This window comes from Sus scrofa, chromosome 12 (genome assembly GCF_000003025.6).
Source record: "Sus scrofa isolate TJ Tabasco breed Duroc chromosome 12, Sscrofa11.1, whole genome shotgun sequence".
Taxonomy (NCBI): Eukaryota; Metazoa; Chordata; class Mammalia; order Artiodactyla; family Suidae; genus Sus; species Sus scrofa.
In genome coordinates this window covers 14,071,088-14,092,699 of record NC_010454.4, presented here as the reverse complement: position 1 = coordinate 14,092,699, position 21,612 = coordinate 14,071,088, and the positions used below count along the sequence as shown (strand labels likewise).

At 49.5% G+C, this 21,612-nt stretch overlaps 2 long non-coding RNA genes across 4 annotated transcripts; one reads left to right on the top strand and one right to left on the bottom strand.

Annotated features, from left to right (window-relative positions):
* LOC106505407 lies at positions 1,515–2,516 on the bottom strand. The gene is made up of 3 exons (XR_001299821.2): positions 2,424–2,516; positions 2,119–2,301; positions 1,515–1,717 (listed from the first exon to the last, which is right to left on the bottom strand). It is a non-coding gene; the product is annotated as an uncharacterized LOC106505407 (long non-coding RNA).
* On the top strand, positions 2,574–19,056 carry LOC106505406. Of its 3 annotated transcripts, none has more exons than XR_001299818.2 (4): positions 2,574–2,658; positions 3,925–4,032; positions 4,515–4,631; positions 18,375–19,056. It is a non-coding gene; the product is annotated as an uncharacterized LOC106505406 (long non-coding RNA). The 3 variants fall into 3 exon arrangements; XR_001299820.2 differs by lacking the exon at positions 18,375–19,056 and adding an exon at positions 8,550–9,313; XR_002337432.1 differs by lacking the exon at positions 2,574–2,658 and adding an exon at positions 3,037–3,450.

The following is a 21,612-nucleotide window of genomic DNA, read 5'->3' as shown; positions in this document are numbered from 1 at the left end:
CACTGAGCAAAGAGATACAAGATATAAAACTTAAACAAGAAGAGAGGCAAAATACAAGAACCAAATAAGTAAGTACTGAGATTCCTGGAGTTCCCTTCGTGGCTCAGCGGTTAACAAACCTGACTAGGATTCATGAGGATGTGGGTTCGATCCCTGGCCTTGCTCAGTGGGTTAAGGATCTTCCTGACATATACATGTCACCTGGCCTTGCTAAAAACAGAAATGCCAGTTCTTTTTTTTTTTTTTTTTTTTTTTTTTTTTTTCCTTTTTTGGCCAACCCACAGCATGTGGAGTTTCCTGGCTAGGGATCGATCTGATCTGCAGATGCGACCTACGCCACAGCTGGGGCAACACTAGATCCTTTTAACCCACTGTGCTGGGCCGCTGATTCTGTTATGCCACAGTGGGAACTCCGAAAATGCCAATTCCTACAGAGCCACGGCACTGCTCCCCATTCACGTGGATCCCTTCCGTCCTCAACTACTCTCTTCTACCCCCAGACCACCCTCCACACCCCCACAACCAGCCCAGCAAGAGGGGCAAGGGTGGCAGGCAGTGCAGAAATACCGAACCCCTACCTGCCTCAGGACCAACTCCAACGCCTGGTGCCAACGAAAGGGTATGAGCTGGCAGAAGGATTACTGGGCCCCATCCCCCCATCAAGCAGTTCTCCAAAGAGGCTAAGACATTCTGCTCGGTGAGTGAGGGATGCCCGACCCTGTCTAGGGGATTTAGAAGATTGGTATCGGCCGCAGTTCCAGGCCCTTACTCGGCCAGCCTAGCCACCCTGAAAGCCAGCCCTAGACACTGTCTACAGCATGGCACCCTCTGACCCCCTCAGGATGCTTGCTTCCCCTGCTTCCTCAATTTGATCCTCTTCTGCTCAAACTTTTCTCTCCTCGATCTGGTTCTGAACCCACATCCCATGTCCCTTCTTGTGTCTCTTCCCACAAACGGGAGCCCCAGGGCCCCTGCACAATTTTTGGCTCAGCCTCCCACTCCAGCTCCAGTGAGGACTTCGCGATTTAGACCCCTGGTTCTGAGGATTCAATTCCTGCATTCAGCTGCCGGGGAAGTCTCGAAGAAGGAGAGGATTAAAGCCTTTCGCTCTTGGCATTTGCCTTTTAACATTTTCTCCTATAACGGTGCCGTGTATCAATGGGATCCATTATACTGATAGACCATATTTTGCTTTGCTGCTTCCAGGTTTTTAGTTTTGGGGATACTGCCAATCTGTTGCCATTATAAATTTAGCTTTGCAATAAACATCGTTATTCAAATTACTTTAGGTTCCTTCTTGGATTATTTCCTTGGGACGAACTCCCAAACGTGAGATAATTGGGTTGAGGTGTTTATTCCTTTTTTGTCTGACACGCATTCCTTTCCTTTGGGAACAGCCCCTCCTCCACTTTATGATTCGGATGTGCTTTTAAGCAAAAATCCCCACCTGTCCAGTCCCGGGGAGGGGGGCATTTGAGCCAATTTGTTTATGGTAATGATGAACCACAAATCTCAGCGGTTTAACACAGTAAGTTTATTTCTTAGTGGTCCCATAACTTGATGAGGGTTTTGGAAGACAGGGGCAGGACACGGGAAGCTCTCCTATAAGCAGAAATTCAGAGACACAGCTTCTTCCTTTTAGTGTCTTCGCTGTTCTGTAGGGTTTCTCTGGGGTTCTTGGTTAGACCTGTGCAACCACCACTTATGAGCAGAGAGCCTGAAAGATTAGGAAGGAGAAGGGGGGAGTTCCCGACGTGGCGCAGTGGTTAACGAATCCGACTAGGAACCATGAGGTTGCGGGTTCGGTCCCTGCCCTTGCTCAGTGGGTTAACGATCCAGCATTGCCGTGAGCTGTGGTGTAGGTTGCAGACGCGGCTCGGATCCCGCGTTGCTGTGGCTCTGGTGTAGGCCAGTGGGTACAGCTCCGATTGGACCCCTAGCCTGGGAATCTCCATATGCCGCGGGAGCGGCCCAAGAAATAGCAAAAAAAAAAAAAAAAAAAAAAAAGGAAGGAGAAGGGGGTACATTTTAAGAGCCAACTCTTAAGTTGCACACCTGTCTTCAGCCACATTTCATTGGCTAGAATTGGTCACATGCTTCTTGTGGATGTGAAGGCACCTGGGAAATGTAGTCTTCTCCTGTGTCCAGGAAGCAATGAATCTGTCTGGTCACCACATAGTGCCATCTTTGCCAATTAGGGTACCCCATGCCTGAATATGAGGTTTCTCAGTAATGGGCATATGACGCAGGCAGATCTAGCAGAGTCCTTCTGGGGAATTGCCACGGATCCTAGGAATCCTCCTAAGGATTAGAATTAAGCAGCTCTTGTTAGTGTGGCACTGGCCAGGCTTCTTCCCCAACAGAGCAGGGGAGGAAGGCTGCCAGAGGACATAGCCAGAGTCGGGGAGGGCCTCGCTCCCCACCTCTTCGTGGACATATCAGCGAAGACAGCACACTTCAGCCCGCTGAGCTTGCCAGAGAGCACCACGCAGCCCTGGCCTCCTGCTCGTCCGACGTGACGTGGGTGGTGCTCATGCGTGATGTTATTCTGGAGCGTCAACTTGGCTGAGCCACGGCACCCAGTTATTCAGCCCAACACGAACCCAGGCGTGGCTGAGAAGGTACTGCGAGGATGTGATTACTGCCATCTACCAGCAAGTGAGTTTAAGTAAAGGAGATTATTCTTGATAATCTGGGCGGGCCTCATTTAATCAGTCGAAAGGCCTTAAGGACAGAACTGAGGTTTCCCTGAGGAAGAAGATATCTGTGGATTACAGCCTCAGCTCTCGCCTAGGAGTTTCCAGCTGGCCTGCCCTCCAGATTTCAGACTTGCCAGCCTCCACAGTCACATAAGCCAATTCCTTGCAATAGATTTCTTTTTTCGTTTAAAAAATATTTTACAGCCGCACCCGTGGCATGTGGCAGGTCCTGGCTCAGGGATTGAATCTGAGTCACAAATGCAACCTATGCCACAGCTGAGGCAACGCTGGATCCTTTGACCCACTGTGCTGGGCCAAAGGATGGAACCCACACTTCCACAGGGACCCAGGGGACTGCAGTTGGATTCTTAACCCACCGCACCACTGGAGGAACTCCAATATCTTTATATGTCTACCTTTCCTATTGGTTTGGCTTCGCTGGTAGAACCCTGATGGGTACACCATGGGAGTGGCAGCACCCAAGGGAGGCCACAGTGGAACCTTTTTGTGGAAATGGCAGTGCCTGTGTGACACTGTCTTGACTGTGGGTATCAGACAGAATCGCAAGAGGAGACCCCACTCCCTCTGCACAGGCAGTGGGTATCAGTGGAAGCAGCCCCGCTGGAGGAAACAGCAGACGCCTCGAGAAGTCAGAGCTTGCTGGTGAGCACGCGTGCACAGGGCCAGGAGCTGCTCAGGAACATCTGAGGGAGGCTCTGAGGCCGCTGGCGGTCCGTCCTCATCAGCAGGTGTAAGTGGGAACCCAAACAATACAGTTAATCTTCATGTGACCCGTTTGTAGCTGGAGGATGGTGGGTTGCCAACAGCACAGGGTTTGATTTCTCACAGGAAACAGATGGCGCACTCAAATTAGGATCACGCAAGGAGGGTTTGACAGACGGGCTACTTACTCCAGGCTGGGCATGGCACAGGGTACCACGAGGGACAGCCCAGGACCCCTGGGGCTGCTCGCAGTCCAACTGTCACTTTCTGTGGGCTGGAGGAAAGAAGATTCCCAGAACCTGGAAGTGGAGCTGTGTACAGAAAATCAACTTCTGAGGACCCTTCCGTGGAAGGACAGCAGAGCAAGGGGACTTCTTGGGGGGGGGGGTGCTGAGGGAACACACGGTTCTGATCTTCCTCTTGTTCTTCCACTGATCTCATGTCTGGGCTCCCCCCCATACAGCGGCCCAGGTCACAGGAGCCCATTCATTTGGTCTTACAGGTCAGCCTCCAGGCACAGAGCGGGATAGAGAATGATGAGGAATTATCTGGAAGGCGGAGAAATGCTGTCTGGCCCACCCAGATTACATTGGAATACCGAACCTGGAAGGTATTTTTCAGTGTTATGTTACATTTATAGTTTCTCTTTGTTCTGGTGATGCTTTTTTTTCTCTCTCTCTCTTTTTTTTTTGCCTTTTCTAGGGCCGCATCTGCAGCATATGGAGGTTCCCAGGCTAGGGGTCTAATTGGAGCTGTAGCCACTGGCCTTCACCACAGCCACAGCCACGCCAGCTCTAAGCCATGTCTGCGACCTACACCACAGCTCACGGAAACACCAGATCCTTAACCCACTGTGAGGCCAGGCATCACACCTGCAACCTCATGGTTCCTAGTCGGATTCATTAACCACTGAGCCATGACGGGAACTCCCCTGTCCTGGTGATTGTTAAGCAAGGACAGCCACGTTCTCACAGAAGGCAGTGGAAATGGCGGTGGGGGAAGGCAGTTTCTTTTTTCTCTGCTTGTCTCAATGACTTGAGGGCGCAGTTGGCATTTTGTGGTCAGAGGCCAGAAATGCTAAATGTTTTGCAGCACTCAGGAAGAGTCCTAAAGAATGAGAAGAACTTGTTGAAAGCTCTGGAGGGCAGGATGGGCTCAACACTGAGGCTAGAACTGGAGCATCTGGAAGAAAGCTGGTGGTGCCCCAGGGTAAGATCCTCAGGTGGCTTATAGCTGTGTGGACAGCTGGAGGGGCCTCAATGTATGAAGGAGGCTGGTTGGCGATCAGGAGCTGGGACAGACTCACTTTGAACTCACAGGGGAAAGATCCAAGGGTTCAATAAGCAAAGGCATCCGGAGCCCAACACCAGGCTGGCAGATGCCTCAGGAACACCTGTGCGCAGGGTGGGCCCACGGGTTCACAGGTGAGACAGATGCAACAACTCCAAGGTTGAATCCAGAGTAAGGAGGGTGCTCTAGGTCCATATGGCACCAGCAGGGAGGGGTGTTGTCAAGGGCTCAGATGGGGACACCAGCTGTTCACCTTCCCTGCAGTTCCCGTGGGGCTGTCTCCTTCGTTACGTGGGTTCAGGTACATGAATGTTAGAACCACCAACATGGGATGCGAGGAGGGTCAGGGGTTGAGGAAACCACCGTAGCTAAGAGACCCCCCCGGCCCTTATTGCTATACCCTTGACTTGGGGGACCTAAGAGTTGGCTCTGGGACAGGGTGGAGTGTGCTGGTGGAAGCAGTAGGGGGTGCTACTGGCCCTTCTGGGGTGAAGGCAGAGAAGTCAAAGGGTTGGTTTTATATACATGGAATATAAGATACCACTGATGGTAAGGTGCATCCCAACTCAGAGATAATATATGAAAAAAAAAACAAGTGTCTTAGAATTGACAGAGCCCACAGTTCTTTTCCTAGGTTCTCTCAATAATTCTAGAAATGTAGGTGATATTATCCCAACTTCCCAGCAGGAAAATGGAGGCTCAGAGAGCGCGGGTAACTTCCCAATGGAAAGGTTTAGTCCGATGGAAACCTGTTTCTCCCAGAGCTTTCCCTGGAGCCAGCGACACTCTAAAATGTCCATTTAGCAGGGATTTGGGAGCAGCAAGTGGGTTGGAAGGGAGCTGGGAGCCAGCTTGTTTTTTTTTTTTTGTCTTTTTGCCATTTCTTGGGCCGCTCCCTCGGCATATGGAAGTCCCCAGGCTAGGGGTCTCATCGGAGCTGTAGCCGCCAGCCTACACCAGAGCCACAGCAAAGCTAGATCCGAGCCGCGTCTGCAACCTACACCACAGCTCAAGGCAACGCCGGATCATTAACCCACTGAGCAAGGGCAGGGATCGAACCCGCAACCTCATGGTTCCTAGTCGGATTCGTTAACCACTGCGCCACGATGGGAACTCTAAGCCAGCTTGTTTTAAAAGCTACCTGGAAGAACCCTGCTTCCTTGGGGTGGCTTTGGGGGACATTATGGTGGGGATTCAGGTCCCGCAAGCCATCCTGCTGGTGCACCCAGTGCTTAGAGCTGTGAACGGTGCTGCCAATTCAGCATTTGTCTTGCTGGCCAGACACCAACCACCACCTTCCTTGACCATCTCATGACGGAGACACTGGCCTGCTCCCACCCTCTTGGCTGAGCCCAGCCCGGCTTGTCTGATGCCACTGTCCCTTGGCTTTCCTGGAACTGGGTCCCAGACACCTCAGGGTTGACCCTGAAATGCCAAGGGTTGGTAAGGACGGCACACAGGCCATGCAGCCAAGCCTGGGGCCACTCAGGGATCCCAGGCAGGCCACACGCCTCTACGAGGCCACTGGTCTCCTCTAAGACCAGGTCTCAAGTGTCTAAGAAATGAAGCCAGGGAGTTCCCATCATGGTGCAACAGAAATGAATCCAACTAGGAACCATGAGGTTGTGGGTTCGATCCCTGGCCTCGCTCAGTGGGTTAAGGATCTGGCGTTGCTGTGGCTGTGGTGTAGGCCGGTAGCTACAGCTCCAATTCCACCCCTCGCCTGGGAACCTCCATATGCTGCGGGTGTGGCCCTAAAAAAGCAGAAAAAAAAAAAAAGAAAGAAAAAAAGAAATGAAGCCAGGACCCTGGGCTCCGTCCCCAGGTGCCCCATTAGCTCTGCTCAAAAGGAATTAGAGCTCCAGACTTTTGTTCTGACCCCGTGTGTCACAGCAGCTTCTGTTGGGATACAGAGCAGATCTGAGAGATAACTGAAGGCTAAACAGGCCTCTCCATGCGGATGCCTGTGCTGCTGACAAGGTGAGCTGGAGCATCTGCTCTGTGTACAAAGAAAGCATGTTTAGCCTTATTTGGCTTATTTCAGATTTAGAATTTTGTTTCAGATTCTATTTTTTTTTTGCGGGGGGTGAGGTGGGGTTGGGGGCTGTGCCCACAGCATACAGAAACTTCCAGGCCAGGGATCAAGCCTGTATCACTGTAGTAACCAGAGCCACAGCAGTGACAACGCTGGATTCTTAACCTGCTGAGCCACCAGGGAACTCCCTAGAGTCTAATCTTTGAAGAGACCTAAGAAATTGGCCTTTGGTAGGGTCTCGTTTATGGTTTATGGTTTAGGTTTCTTCGTGGTTTTGGAAGCCAATGTAACATTAAAGCAAATTTCATACAAAGAAAGACCTCCATCCCTCAGCCCACCACTTCAGCACTATTTCCAGAGTTACTGAGTCACCCTTATTACTTATTTACTGAGCAGTTACTGTGCACCCAATGTCGTACCTGCATCTCTGTGCACGGTGTTCTTAGTTTCAATCGTCTGCATTCTATTATATGTCCTGCTTAAAAGAGCAGGCTCTGAATCATAAATATTCATGGATTCACGTCATCTTCATGATTCTAATTTTTAAAAATATAACACATTATTTTAAAATTTGGAAAACAAGGAGGAAAAAAACTATTCGGCACCCAAGAACCCCTGTTACCTTTGCTATGCACATCTCTGGGCGTTTTTATACAAAAAAGTCATCATATATCCTGCTTTTCCTAATATTATGTCCTAAGAGTTTCCCCAGCTTGTTACCTAGTCTTTGTGCAAAAACAGCCTTTACTTATAGAAATTTCCAGCCTTGGGAGTTCCTGTCGTGGCTCAGCGGTAATGAACCCAACAAGTATCCATGAGGGCACAGGTTTGGTCCCTGGCCTGGCTCAGTGGATTAAGGATCCAGTGTTGTCATGAGCTGTGGTGTAGCTCTCAGATGTGGCTCGAATCCTGTGTGGCATAGGCCGGCGGCTACAGCTCTGATTAGACCCCTAGCCTGGGAACTTCCATATGCCTCGGGTGCAGCCCTAAAGATTAAAAAAAAAAAAAAAAAAAAGGAAAAGAAAAAAAAAGAAAAAAGAAAAAGAAATTTCCAGCCTTACTGGCAGTGCTCAGGTTTTCCCTGCAGCTGACTTCCTAAACATTGCTGGAAAAATGCCAAAGCGATTGCCTGAGTTGAGATTTGCTCTAAGTGGTTTCTTGTGCCAGGAACTGTCTGGCTCTGTGGGGCCCCTGCCTGTGAGACTTGGTGCTGCCTGCGTGTGAAGGGTTCTCCCAGAGCCACTTTCAGAAAGGGACAGTAGGGTGAGATCAGCGTAGCTTTGCAGCTTCTTCCCTTTGCCTGGCTGACCTGCCCTCTTTGCCCGACTGCGATGCCCATTTCCTCTGGTATTGGACTCAGACAGTCCTGAGCTTGGCCACTCAGTGGGGTGACCACAGGGGGGGGTGCCCTGCGTCTCTGGACCCCTCTGTTTCCCACCGGTGGCCCGCAGCACCGTCTGGCAGCCTGGGGTCCGCCCAGGGGATGACACCCTGAGTACAGAGCGGCTGTTACCGGTGCTGAGCGCTCATTTGGCGCCTGGGCTTTGATCGCCACCACCGAGTCCCTCTGCCTGGACCCGACTTCTCCACTCACAATCCTGCGAGCAAACTGTGGTGGGAGTTGGCTCTTGGGAACCAGCTCCTCTGGGCCTGAGGTTCCAGCGCCCTGTTACCCAGACTTCCACGCCTTGACCTCTGTCTCCTCAAGCCCTGTCCCTTGTTTGGACTTGCTCACTAGAAGTGGCCCTTCTCCTTCTGACCAGTGGCGAGCTCCCCGGGCTCCAAACTTTCCGTTTCCACAGGTGCCACAGCATCTTTGCTACCCAGCGCCTTCCTCTCTTTGCATGGGGCCTCCTGACCCAAGCTGCCCTCTGCACGCGAAAGCGCTGTGACCCGGTGACCTCCTCTAACCAGGACCATGCTCTTAGATACCTTGCACACTTGTCATGTGGGTGTGCAGAGCACAATGTCTGTGCTGTGCCATGTTAAGAAAGCAATCCGATGAAATGAGTTACTAAGACAAATAAATAAAAATAAAACCTGGCCTGTGTATGGCAGTTAATACCACATACAAGATGCCCACTGGCAATTTATCACCTTTGATTATCACAACAGTCTCGTGAGCTAACTAAGGATGGTTTCGTTAGCTTCTTTTGAGGATGGAAAATGAAGGCAGAGAAAAGCGAATTGCCCACATTTGCTGACTTGGTGGTGGTACTAAAATGAGGATCCTGTGACTTCTAATTTCATACTGTCCCACTGTCCTACTGAAATGACTAATAGCCCCTTCATTCTCCCTGTGATATATGCAATTTGGAAGAAGACATTTATTAATGAATCCAAATGAGTTTGTCTCTTCTGGCTGCTCATGGGAAAAAAGAAAGAACTTGAAACAGAGTAAAGTAATGCAGTGTGGAAGATGCATTCTCATGGCCACACTGCAGGCTGCAGGCGCTAGCAGCCTTGAACCACCCCAGTTTAAGAAGGAAGAGGGGGTACTACTCAGCCATAAAAAAGAATGAAATAATGCCATTTGCAGCAACATGGATGCAACTAGAGATTAGCATACTAAGTAAGTCAGAAAGAGAAAGATAGATACCATATGATACCACTTATATTTGGAATCTAAAATATGGCACAAATGAACCTGTCTACAGAACAGAAAGAGATTCACAGACATAGAGAATAGACTTTGTGGCTGCCAAGGGGGAGGGGGAGGAAGTGGGATGGACTGAGCGTTTGGGGTTAGTAGATACAAGCTCTTACATTCAGAATGGATAAGCAATGAGGTCCCTGTGTGTATATATAGCACAGGGAACTACATCCAATCTCTTGGGTAGACCATGATGGGAGATAATATAAGAAAAGGAATGGAGGAGCTCCTGCTGTGGCACAATGGGATCAACAGTGTCCCTGGAAGGCCAGTACACAGATTTGATCCTGGGCCCAGCACAGTAGGTTAAAAGCTGGTGTCGCCACAGTTGCGGCATAGGTTGCAACTGCAGCTTGGATCTGATCTCTGACTAGGAACGCCATATGCCAAGGCGTGGCTGGAAAAAAAAAAAAGGAATGTATATGTATGTGGGTCACTTGGCTGTACAGTAGAAATTGGCACAACATTGTATATCAACTATACTTCACTTGAAAAATGTAAAAAAAATAAAAATAATAAGGAAGGGGGAGTACCCACTGTGGTACAGTGAGTTAAGGCTCTGGTGTTGCTACAATTGTGGTATAGGTTGGAGTTGCAGCTCGGATTCAATCCCTAGCTTGGGAACTTCCATATGGCAGGGGTGTGGCTGAAAAAGAAAAAAATGGAAAGGAAAAGGAAGAGGAGAATGTCCTGGTGGCTCAGCAAGTTAAGGATCCATTGTTGTCACTGCTATGGTGCGGGTTCAATCCCTGGCATGAGAACTTCCATATGCCATAGGGTGTGGCCAACATAATAACAATAACAACAACAACAAATAGGAAGAGGAATGAGAGGAGAGTGACTCTGAGGCAGCAAGGAGGGACACAGAGAAGGAGAAAGGATTTTTGGTCCCAGGGGTTGGGGCCCCCACACTTATACCTTGGCAATGCTCCAGGGAATGGCAAGTGTTCAGAGGGTATTGCCCAAGTGGCACACCAGGTGGCTGGATCCTTGGCTCTGGGGCACCCACCCTCACGAAGGCAAGGGTTCCTGGAGTCTAGATGTAGCACAGAAGCCGAGATTGGCTGACTTCAAGGGACTCAATGGTTGGGCTGAAACCATGGCGGACTGGTTTTCTATGTCTCCGACATCATAGAAGCCGAGTAGCCGTGGAAGGGGAGGGAAGCCTGATCACAACTGAGAGTTTCCTATCAGTCTACTGGAATAAAGTTCCAAAGTAGGATTTAAGTTGATCTGATGCAATTTATCTTCCAAGGTTCCTTCTGTCTCGCATCTGACTCCACTTTGGCCTTGACCGCCACCCTTAGGCCAGTTCCCTGGTTTTCAACCACAAGCTCCGTGAACTCGTGTCTTTGTTATGGAGTCGCACTGGCCATGACCTCATTCCTGTTCCAGCCCTTGGCCTACCTCAGTACCCTCACAATGGGTGTCTTCTGAGCATCTCTCCTGCACCTGCCATAAGTTCTTACTTACATCAGCAACACCTGTAGGCTCTTTCCCCTGGCCCAACCTCCAGCTTCCCCTAGCTCAGTGAGAGAAAGCAAAAACTTCTGGCAATAAGGGGAAAAAAAGCAACTCTAGCAAAGAGATTCACAGCCTGAAGCCTCTCTGACTGCATCCAGCCCAAGGGTCTTGGGGTGAATGCCCACACTAAGAGTCCTCCATGCAGGCGTTCCCATCATGGCGCAGCGGAAATGAATCCGACTAGGAACCACAAGGTTGCAGGTTCGATCCCTGGCCTCGCTCAGTGGGTTAAAGATCCGGCGTTGCCGTGAGCAGTGGTGTAGATTGCAGACGCAGCTCGGATCTGGCATCGCTGTGGCTGTGGTGTAGGCCGACAGCTACAGCTCCGATTCGACCCCTACCACCAGCAGTTCACCATGGTAGTCCTGACTCTTGGCCCCACCAGCAGTTCACCATGGTAGTCCTGTGTGGCCAGCAAAGAGCCTCCCGCATGGAGGGGCATCTCTAGGAGATCCAGGACCACCTGAGAGGGCTGGGGAGAAGCAGGATTCAGAGAAGGCCTGTGGCATGAAGGTGGGCACTCCTAGGGCACTACAGCATAGATGACAGCTTTGTGACAAAGTCGACACCCATTTATGCCATTGCCAATCATCCCTGGGTCCTGCTAAGGGCAGCAATGACACCCAGCATAATTCCAAGGATGATCCTATTCCAATGATGTTCCAGGGACATCCTGAGGACAGTGGTTCAGGGGACCAGTGCCCTCTCTTACCCTGAAAAGCTTTGAGATGTTGCTGCCTTGGACTGTGCTTCTAACCCCCAACCCCTCGCCATCCACAAGGGGGTGAGCCTGTTTTCAAGAGGGAGGACTCTTCCCGAAACCAAGTCCCTTCTAAACATTGGAACCAGGGCTATCCATCAGCCTGCCGGATGTGGTCTTCCCCCCATGCAACGTCCCGGGCCCTGATCCTGACACCCTCTATCTGGCTTAACTCCTCTGGGGAGCTCCTGGCCATCTCGCCTTCCTAGGAGCCCCCGCAGTGCATGGTGAGGTGAGAGGTGCTCCCATCACTGAAGCAGGAATGGGGCCTGAATTTTCCCATAGAACCAGGAAGATGAAGGAGAGCTAGGGTAAGAGTCCTAGACTCTCAACCCTCTGTTTCAGGAGGTCCTGTATTAAGCAAGCTTCCGTGGGCTGCCCTGTGGTCTGTAAGGTCTGTGGGAGCCAGGAGCCATGTTTATTTTGCTCAACTGTCCCAGAATTCTGCCTAGGACGAGAAGGCACTCACTCCATAGGTGCTGAATGAGGAACAGTCTGGGGTCAAAACGACTGTTTGAAACACTGGCTGTTAAATAGTCTAAATTCCAACACCTAGTCACATTCAGATGCCAGCCAGCACTCACACAGGCACTTATTCACTGCAGAGACCTTGCAAGCACGCTGCAGGGCAGATCTCATTTTCCCATTCCCAGATGTACAAACTGAGTCTTGGAGTTAAGTGGCTTGCCTGAAGTTACACAGGGACTAAGAACTGGGGTTTACAAAGAAAGGCTCATAATGCCTTTCTTTTTTTAAATTTTATTTTTCTGTCTTTTGACTTCTTAGGGCAGCACCTGCAGCCTATGGAGGTTCCCAGGCCAGGGGTCCAATCGGAGCTACACCACAACCAGCCTACACGGCAACCACAGCAAGGGGGGATCCAAGCCGCGTCTGTGACCTGCACCACAGCTCACAGCAACTCCAGATCCTTAATCCACTGAGCGAGGCCAGGGATTGAACCCTCATCCTCATGGATCCTAGTCAGGTTCATCAACCACTGAGCCACAACGGCAACTCCCCCATAATGCCTTTCTGTTAACACATGCTCCCCTAGAATACAACCTGGGGCCAGTTTCTACACACACATCCTTTAAAAAAAAAATTTTTTTTTTTTTTAATTTTATGGCTGCAGCCTTGGCGTATATGGAAGTTCCTAGGCCAGAGACTGAATCCAAACCACAACTGCGAACTATACCCCAGCTGCGGCAACACTGGATCCTTTAAGCCACTGCACTAGCCGGGGATGGAACCCACCCCTCTGTGGAGAACAGAGCTGCTGTAGTTGGATTCTCAACGCACTGTGCTACAGCAGGAACTCCAGATACATTCTTTTTTTCCCACCTGTGAAAAGAACTCTTAGAATTTACTCTCTCTCTTTTTTTTTTTTTTTTTTGTCTGTGCCCATGGCATGAAGAAGTACCCAGGCCAGGGATTGAACTGGTGCCATAGCAGTGACCCAAACCACAGCAGTGACAACATCTGATCCTTAAACCACTAGGCCAACAGGGAACTCCAGGATTTACTTTTTTTTTTTTGTCTTGTTAGGGCCGCACCCGCGGCATATGGAGGTTCCCAGGCTAGGGGTCGAATCAGAGCTGTAGCCGCCAGCCTACACCACAGCCACAGCAACACCGGATCCTTAACCCACTGAGTGAGGCCAGGGATTGAACCTGCCTCTTCATGGATGCTAGTCAGATGCTTGTCCTACTGAGCCACAAAGGGAACTCCCAGGATTTACTTTCTTAACAACTTTCATATATAATACACAGCAGTGTAAATTATATTAATCACATACGTTACAGACCTAGTACCTATTTATCTTATAACTGGAAGTTTGTACCTTCTGATCACCTTCATTCATCCCACACCCTCCCACCTCCCAGCCCCCTGCCAGCCTCTGGCAACCACAGATCTGATCTCTTTTTCCTATCTTTTTTTTTTTTTTAATTCATGCATCTTGCTTTATTGTGATATTTACTTTATTATGGTGGTCTGGAATTCAACCCTAATTATCTCCAAGGTCTGCCTATTTTTTTTTTTTTTTTTTTTGTCTTTTTATGACTGAGCCCATGGCATATGGAGGTTCCCAGGCTAGGGGTCGAATCAGAGCTGTAGCCACCCACCTATGCCACAGCCACAGCCACGCCAGATCTGAGCCTCGTCTGAGACGTACACCACAGCTCATGGCAATGCCAGATCCTTAACCCACTGAGTTAGGCCAGGGGTTGAACCTGTGTCCTCATGGTTACTAATCAGGTTCACTTCCACTGTGCCACAGTGGAACCTAGCCTGGGAACCTCCATATGCCATGGATGTGGCCCTAAAAAGCAAAAAAAAAAAAAAAAAAAAAAAAAAGGCTTGACCTCTAATCAGGATTTCACAAGGTCCCAACCTCTGTGCTGTGGGCAGGGTCAATTGGCCATTTCAACCCTTTTTTTTTCTTTTTTCTTTTCTTTTTTTTTTACTAGAAATCAACCCATTTTTCTACTAAGTAGATTAGAACAAGCCAGAAAAACCCTATCTTTAGAAAGTATTCCAGGAGTTCCCTTGTGGCTCAGCAGGTTAAGGATCCAACATGGTCACTGCTGTGGCTCTGGTTACAGCTGTGGTGAAGGTTTTATCCCTGGCCTGAGAACTTCCACATGTTGCAGGTGTGCCCCCTGCCAAAAAAAGTGTATTTAATTTTTATATTTTAGGGCCACATCTGCGATAGGGGTCGAATCGGAGCTACAGATGCCAGCCTAAGCCACAGCCACAGCAACGCAGGATCAGAGCCATGTCTGTAACCTATGCCACAGCTCACAGCAATGCTGGATCCTTAACGCACTGAGTGGGGCCAGGGATCAAACCCATATCCTCTCAGATACTACTGTTCAGGTTCATTACAGCTGGGCCACAATGGGAACTCCTAATTACTTTTTTTTTTTGGTCGCATCCACAACATGTGGAAGTTTCCAGGCTAGGGATTGAACCTACGCCACAGCAGTAACAACATCAGATCTTTAACCTATTGAGCCACCACAGAACTCCTTTAACTTCTTCAAATTATGGGAAATTTTTTTTTTTTTTTTTTTGGTCTTTTTGCCGTTTCTTGGGCCACTCCCGTGGCATATGGAGGTTCCCAGGCCGGGGTTGAATTGGAGCTGTAGCCGCCGGCCTATGCCAGAGCCACAGCAACACAGAATCCGAGCCGTGTCTGCAACCTACACCACAGCTCATGGCAACACCGGATCCTTAACCCACTAAGAGAAGCCAGGGATCAAACCTGCAACCTCATGGTTCCTAGTCAGATTGGTTTCTGCTGCACCACCATGGGGACTCCAGATTGATATATCTTTTAAGTCTGTACGTTTACAGGTTACCCTTCCCCCGCTCTATTATACCCTTGCCTTGTATTTTGTAGTAGAAAACCTAAACTATATTTTAAAGATTCTAAATTAAAATTATCTTGAGGTCAGGTGTTGGTCTTAAATCAAAATAGCATCAGTTAGGAGAGGGCAGAGTCATCTGTACTTTGTTTCCACTTTTATAGTCAAGCACTGATTCATTTACAAGGGAATAATCAATAAAAAAGATAGCATTTCATTGTAATATTGTGCACAGGAGTGCCTACTGAAGACAGTTTTTATGTTTTATAAACCAATTTTTAAGCAATCGAAACTCTGCAGGGTTGCTCCTTTCATGGGTGGTTTCTAAAGGGTGAAATAAAGTCACTGAGCTCATTTCATGTGAAAGAACAGGGTATATAGTTTCTGCAAAGGGCAACACCCAGGGCACAGGGCAGAGACTGTTCTGCATGGATAAGGGCATGAAAGCGCATAAAGATTAGCTGCTCTTTATTAAGGTATCTTTATGAAAGTTTAAAGATACCTTGTTGCTGTGGCGGCACAAAGCAGAGAACAGAGACAGTCCTCATCCGCCTACAATGGAAAGAAGGGTTTGAGGCGCGGACCGCTCTTATCTCCAGAATTGCTTTAATTTCCCATTATCCACTGCAGGGATTGGGTGAGCAGGGCGTCTGCCCCCACATGGGCTCTGCTCAAGTGCTGAGCCGGGGAGGGGAGGAGAGGCCTTCTTTTCTCCTCTCTCCTCTGGGCCCTTTCACCCCCTGCCCTTTGAGTCTCCCCAGCATACACTCTGCCCCGAGAGAGAGGGTGGGTCCGGGAGAAGAGCTGAGAGGCTGGGCGGTTGGTTGATCAGAGGTGACTGGGCGTGGACTCTGGTCTGGACGACACCAGGGACGCCCAGCCCTGGGAATGACGCCAGGCTGGATTAGCTGCCTGGCTATCGTGGGCCTCCATAGACATTCCTTCTCCCTGTCCAAGCTGGAAATTCCACTGCACTCTGCATCTGTGTGTGTGAGCACGTGTGTAGTGTGAAGAGTGTGCAGGGAAGGGCTGGAAGGACCCATGTTTGTGGCTTTCTCGGTCCTGGAATCCCAACTCTCAGCGCCAGGGCCAGGTCTCTGGCCTTTCAGAAAACTTGGACATAGAACAGAGAGAAGAGGCCCTCAATCCCCTCCAGGCCTCCTTGGAAGGGGAGTGTCGGCCTGACATTGAAAGGAAAAATCCTAAGAACAGCAAACCTGTTTAAAGGTTTATGATCGTAGGCATTTTCTTTTCTTTTTTTTAAAGGGCCACACCAGGGGCATACGGAGGTTCCCAGGCTAGGGGTCCAATCAGAGCTGTAGCTGCGGCCTACACCACAGCCACGGCAATACGGGGATCCGAGCCAGGTCTGCCATCTACACCACAGCTCATGTCAATGCCGGCTCCTTAACCCACTGAATGAGGCCAGGGATAGAACCTGCGTCCTCAAGGATACTAGTTGGGTTCGTTAACCAATGATGGAACTCCAATGATACAATTCCTTTAATGAAATTCTTCTAGTCAGTAAACTAGGTTATCTCACTGTAAGAGTATCTTGTCTCTACATAGCATTCAGTAAAGCTCACATCATCTTGACCGAGAAAAAAAAAAATGAGGCCTGTAAACACTTGCATTTTTCCTGAATTAGCCTTTGTGCTAAAAGAACTTGCTGCTGAAGAAGGTGTATATTCCTCAGAGACAGGCTAAGCTTTACATTCTGTCACCAGAAGCTTTTCGTCAGGTCCCAAGAGCAGCACAAGTTAGTCTCCTGAGAAACACCTGTTTGACATACGCACAACGTCCAATTTCCTGCCCAGTGACCTTTCATAGGTAGTGTGTGTGCTTTTCCCCACTACAAAGTGCAAAGAAGGGGTTCCGACCATGAGCTTGCGGGTTTGATCCCTGGCCTTGGTCAGTGGGTTAAGGATCCGGTGTTGCCGTGAGCTGTGGTGTAGGTCGCAGACGCAGCTCGGATCCCACGTTGCTGTAGCTGTGGCATAGGCCGGCAGCTATGGCTCCGATTCGACCCCTAGCCTGGGAACCTCCATATGCCATGGGAAGAGGCCTAAGAAAAGACGAAAAAAAAAAAAAAAAAGAAAGGGTTCTATATTCTTAACAAAGCTTCATTCATTCATTCATTCATTTGACACTCAAAATGAATTATTTTTTTGACACTCAAAAAAAATTATTTTTTTTCCACTCATTCTGTAAATGTCAAGATTGTCTGCAGTAACCAGGTGCTGTCTAGATTCTGGAAGTAGAGAACAGGCGCGGTCCTGCCTCACAGAAGTCACACTGTTTCACGGGGGCAACAGAAAACCCGAGTAAACGAAGCGAGTAGAGAAAGTTGTGATCAGTGCAAGGTAGGAAGCAGAGAGCTGAGGATGCGGAGATAGAAAGGGCCAAAGGCCACAAGGAGCCAGGCCTGTGACAGGGCTGGAGACACAGGCGGAGGGGACAGCCTGAGCAGAGGGGCTGGGGGCAGGCATGGCAGGGTTGCCCAGAGCAGGCTGTGGGGGAGGCTCACAGTGTAAGGAGAGGGAGCCAGGGGCCGCTGGGTGGGCTTTGGGGACGATGATAAGGGGTCTGATTTTAAAGACTGCAATAAGAAGCCACCGGAGCTTTTCTTTTTTTAAAACTGTGGCAAAACTCACATAACATAGAATTCACCATTGTGATGTGCATTCCTGTCGCTCCCTCCACCCACCTAACCTCCAGCCTCTGGCAACCACTAAGCTGCTTTCTGTCTCCACAGATTTGCCTATTCTGGACACTTCATATAAATGGAATCGTATACTAGACGGCTTTTTGCGACTGTAACTGAGTAGGGCTCCATGGGACTCCGGGGCACAAAAGCCCGTCTGTGTCCCCCATTTCTTGTTCTTAGGAAATGGCCCTCATTCAGCTTCCATGACCTTCCCTGAGTTCCAAGGGACAGGTTCAGACAGTTGCTGATCAGGGAAGGAAGCGGGTGCAAAGACAAGGGAGGAAGAGTCAAAAAACAATAGTACAGCCTTGGGGCAGGATCCCGGTTCCCTCTCAAGGGATACACATAATGATATAGGCATCTTATACACCTAAGAGAAAAGTGCTATTGCTTATGCTTCTTTCAGAAATGAAGACTTTAAAACTGCACAGTTTAGAGTACTTCCTTGTCCTTCTCGCTGGTTTAATGGCACCCCAAACACAATCCCCCCTAAGCTAAAGATGAGGCACCCTGAGCACAATTGCCTGTGGGTTAAAAAAGATCATTAGCACATGATGTTTTTCAGGAACTTTCCTAGTTTGTTCTCATCTCTGATCAATATGCCCTTTTTGCAAGTCCTGTTATTCTAGGCAACAACCCAGAAGACCACCGTCACGACCCCAGCTTTGATGACCAAGGCCCCCCAAAGAAAGAAGAATGCATGTTTGTCCCGATCCTGATGGCTATCTGAAAACCTGTTTTTCTCCTTTTTACTATAAAACTCCTCGCAATTCTTCCCAAGGGGGTTGGGGGGGGGGATAGTCTTTAAAAGGGCATTAGCCTGCTGCGACTCTGCTTTGCCTGGCAAAGCAATAAAGTTATTTTTTTCTCCTTCATCCAAAACTCTGTCTTCCCATTTCTACTCGGCGACGGTGGACAGAGGCTGTTTCGGCAACATGACCGGTTTCTTTTCACTCAGAAAAATGTTTTCTAGGTTCATCCACATTGTAGTGTTTATCAGTGCATCAGTACAAGCTTTTTAAAGGGCCAGTGTGAGCCAATCTGATTTACGTTTTAGGATCACTTTCACTGCTATGGAGAGAATGGACAGGAGAGAAGCTCTGGGGAGAGCGGGCACGTGGGTCGGGGGTGTCGCGATGGGGACGGGGAGGGACGATGGAGATGTGGCAAGCTGGCTGTGGCAGAGTCCCCGCCGTGGCTCAGTGGCTAACGATCCCGACTACGATCCATGAGGATGCGAGTTAGATCCCTGGCCTCGCTCAGTAGGTTAGGGATCCTGCATGGCTGTGGCTGTGGCTGTGGCTGTGGCTGTGGCTGGTAGGTGTGGCTCTGATTCGATGCCTAGCCTGGGAACCTCCATATGCCGCAGATGCCCCCCTAAAAAAGAAAGAAGAGGAAAAAAAGACGGCTGCGTTGGGATGGAGGAAGCGGGTGGGTTTGAAGTATTGTGTAGACGAGGTCGACAGCACTGGCTGACAGACAGGCGGCAGGAAGTGTGGTGCCAAGTCCCGGGGGTTTGGTGGGGGGAAATCAAGAGGCCAATTTCCTGTATCTTAAACTTGAAACATCTTGTTGGAGATTTAAACAGGTGATGGAAACGTGAATCTGGGAAAGTCAGAGCAGGAGAAAAAAAATTTGAGCCCTCAGCCAGCAGACTGAGGCTAAAATCCAGGAGAGGACGTGTTATGTGCATTATAACAAAGCGATTTCCACCCCCAAGGGTGACCAAGAATACGAGGTCTGTAAATCTAAGGCTTCTCAGCTCCTAGCTAAAAGAGGAATATTCTGCATTTGAACGAGTGCTCAGCATTTGCAAAGACAAAGCTGCAGTCGTCTGGTCTGTATTCAGAGTCACCAACCTCCCTTAACAGACCTGTTTGCATTTCTATTGCCAATCCACTCAGCCTCCACAACCAGTAACTCTCATTAAGGGTGTTAAGTGAAAGGACTCTGGCCTTTCAGTGAGAAAACCAACCAAGTGGGAGCAGGTTTTGGCTCAGGTGAAAAATAAATGCTGTGATCATTAAGGTCACTTACATCGAAGACATCACACTTACTTTTCTTAAACTTTTGTTTTAATTGAAGGGAAACATATACTCACGTTTCTACACTGTTACGCTTTCGAGTGACTTAACCCTCCCCAGACAATCCACACTCCGATGTGGGTGATTCTCCTAATTGCTAACAAAAACTGAGAGGAGTTCCGTTACCCGACTTTTGCTCAGGTAGCAGTGACTGGGTCGCAACCTCCACCTTTGGGTGGGTGGCTGTGGTGGGGAGAGGACAGATGTACACGTCCTACAAGGGCCACTCCTTTTTTGTTGCCTATGGCTGTTTATTTCCATGACTATTTTTTGTTGTTTGGTTGTGGGTTTTTTGCTTGGGCTGCATGTGGGGCATATGGAGGTTCCTAGGCTGGGGGTCGAATCGGAGCTGTAGCTGCCGGGCCTCCACCACAGCCACAGCAATGTGGGATCTGTGCCTGTCTGTGACCTACACCACAGCTCACCGCAATGCTGGATCCCCGACCCACTGATCGAGGCCAGGGATCGAACCTGTGTCCTCCTGGATACTGTTAGTTTCTGCTGCGCCACAAGGGGAACTCCTATTTCCATGACTGTGAAACACAGGTGCAGGGACTCAGGCAGAGAAGGGGAAGGAAGAGAGGGAGGGGCGGGGGGGGGAGCAACCTGCAGCTCAGGAAGAAGCTGTACTTGAACCCTCATATCAAGAACCCTCTCCCTTCATTGAAACAGTCCTTCAGCCAGTGAGAGGCAGCCTCTGGCAAGGCTGCTTATAAATTCGATCACTGCCTGGTGGATCGTTGTCAGCAATTTCGGGCCAGGAGGCTTCATTTCTTCCTCTTGGGGCCCTGGCTGGTCTCCTCACTCATTCAACTACTGAGTGCCTGCCACGTGCCATGTGCCAGGCCCTGACCTTGTGCTCAGGGTGCAGCCATGTACAAGACAGGAATTCTGCCCCTGTGGTACTTGAGTGGACAAAAACCAGATTAATAAGTAAAATACAGGCTATGTGGGATAGTGAACAGTTTTCTGGGGGGAACGAATGAGGGTCGAGTGCCATCTGGGTGCAGGAGGGGGGCTGTAATTTCACTAAGGAAGACAGGGAAGACTTCACCGAGGGGACATTAGAGCACGAACTCCAGGAAGTTGAGCAAGAGGGAACCCAGGAAGTAAGAGCGAGAAGCAAGGCTGAGCAGGAGAGCAGTCCACGAGGTCCAGCAGGGGTGGAGTGAGGGGACAAAGGGCCTTTAGGCTTGAAAGGGGAGACGAGATTTGTCAGGGTTTTGAACGGGATCACTGCAGCTCTCTGTTGAGAATGGACTGCAGGCCCAGGTGGATGCTGGAGACCACCTAGGAGGCTTTTGCAGAAATCCAACTGGGAGAGAATTCTTGCTTAGGTTAGAGCGGCAGTGATGGAGCTGCCACCAGGAGTCAGAACTAAAGAAGCAATGTCTTTCAAATCAAAACCACAGTGATAACCACCTCACGCGGATCGGGATGGCTATTATCCAGGAAACAGGAAATACAAGTGTTGGCGAGGATGCGGAGACACTGGCAGCCTTGTGTCCTGCGGTGGGAAGGTAAACTGGTGTGGTTGCTGTGGGAAACAATAGGGCAGTTCTTCAAAGTATTAAAAATGGAATTACTGTGTGACTTAGCTATTGCACTTCGGGGTATACATCAAAAGAAAGCCAAGCCTCGAAGACATATCTGTACACTCATTTTACCTGAAGGAGGGATTCAGAGTATGCCACTACGAAATATGCCACTCCGGTAGGAGAATTACTTTGGGCTGAGGGCAAACGAAAAAAAGACACAGGAACCCCCCC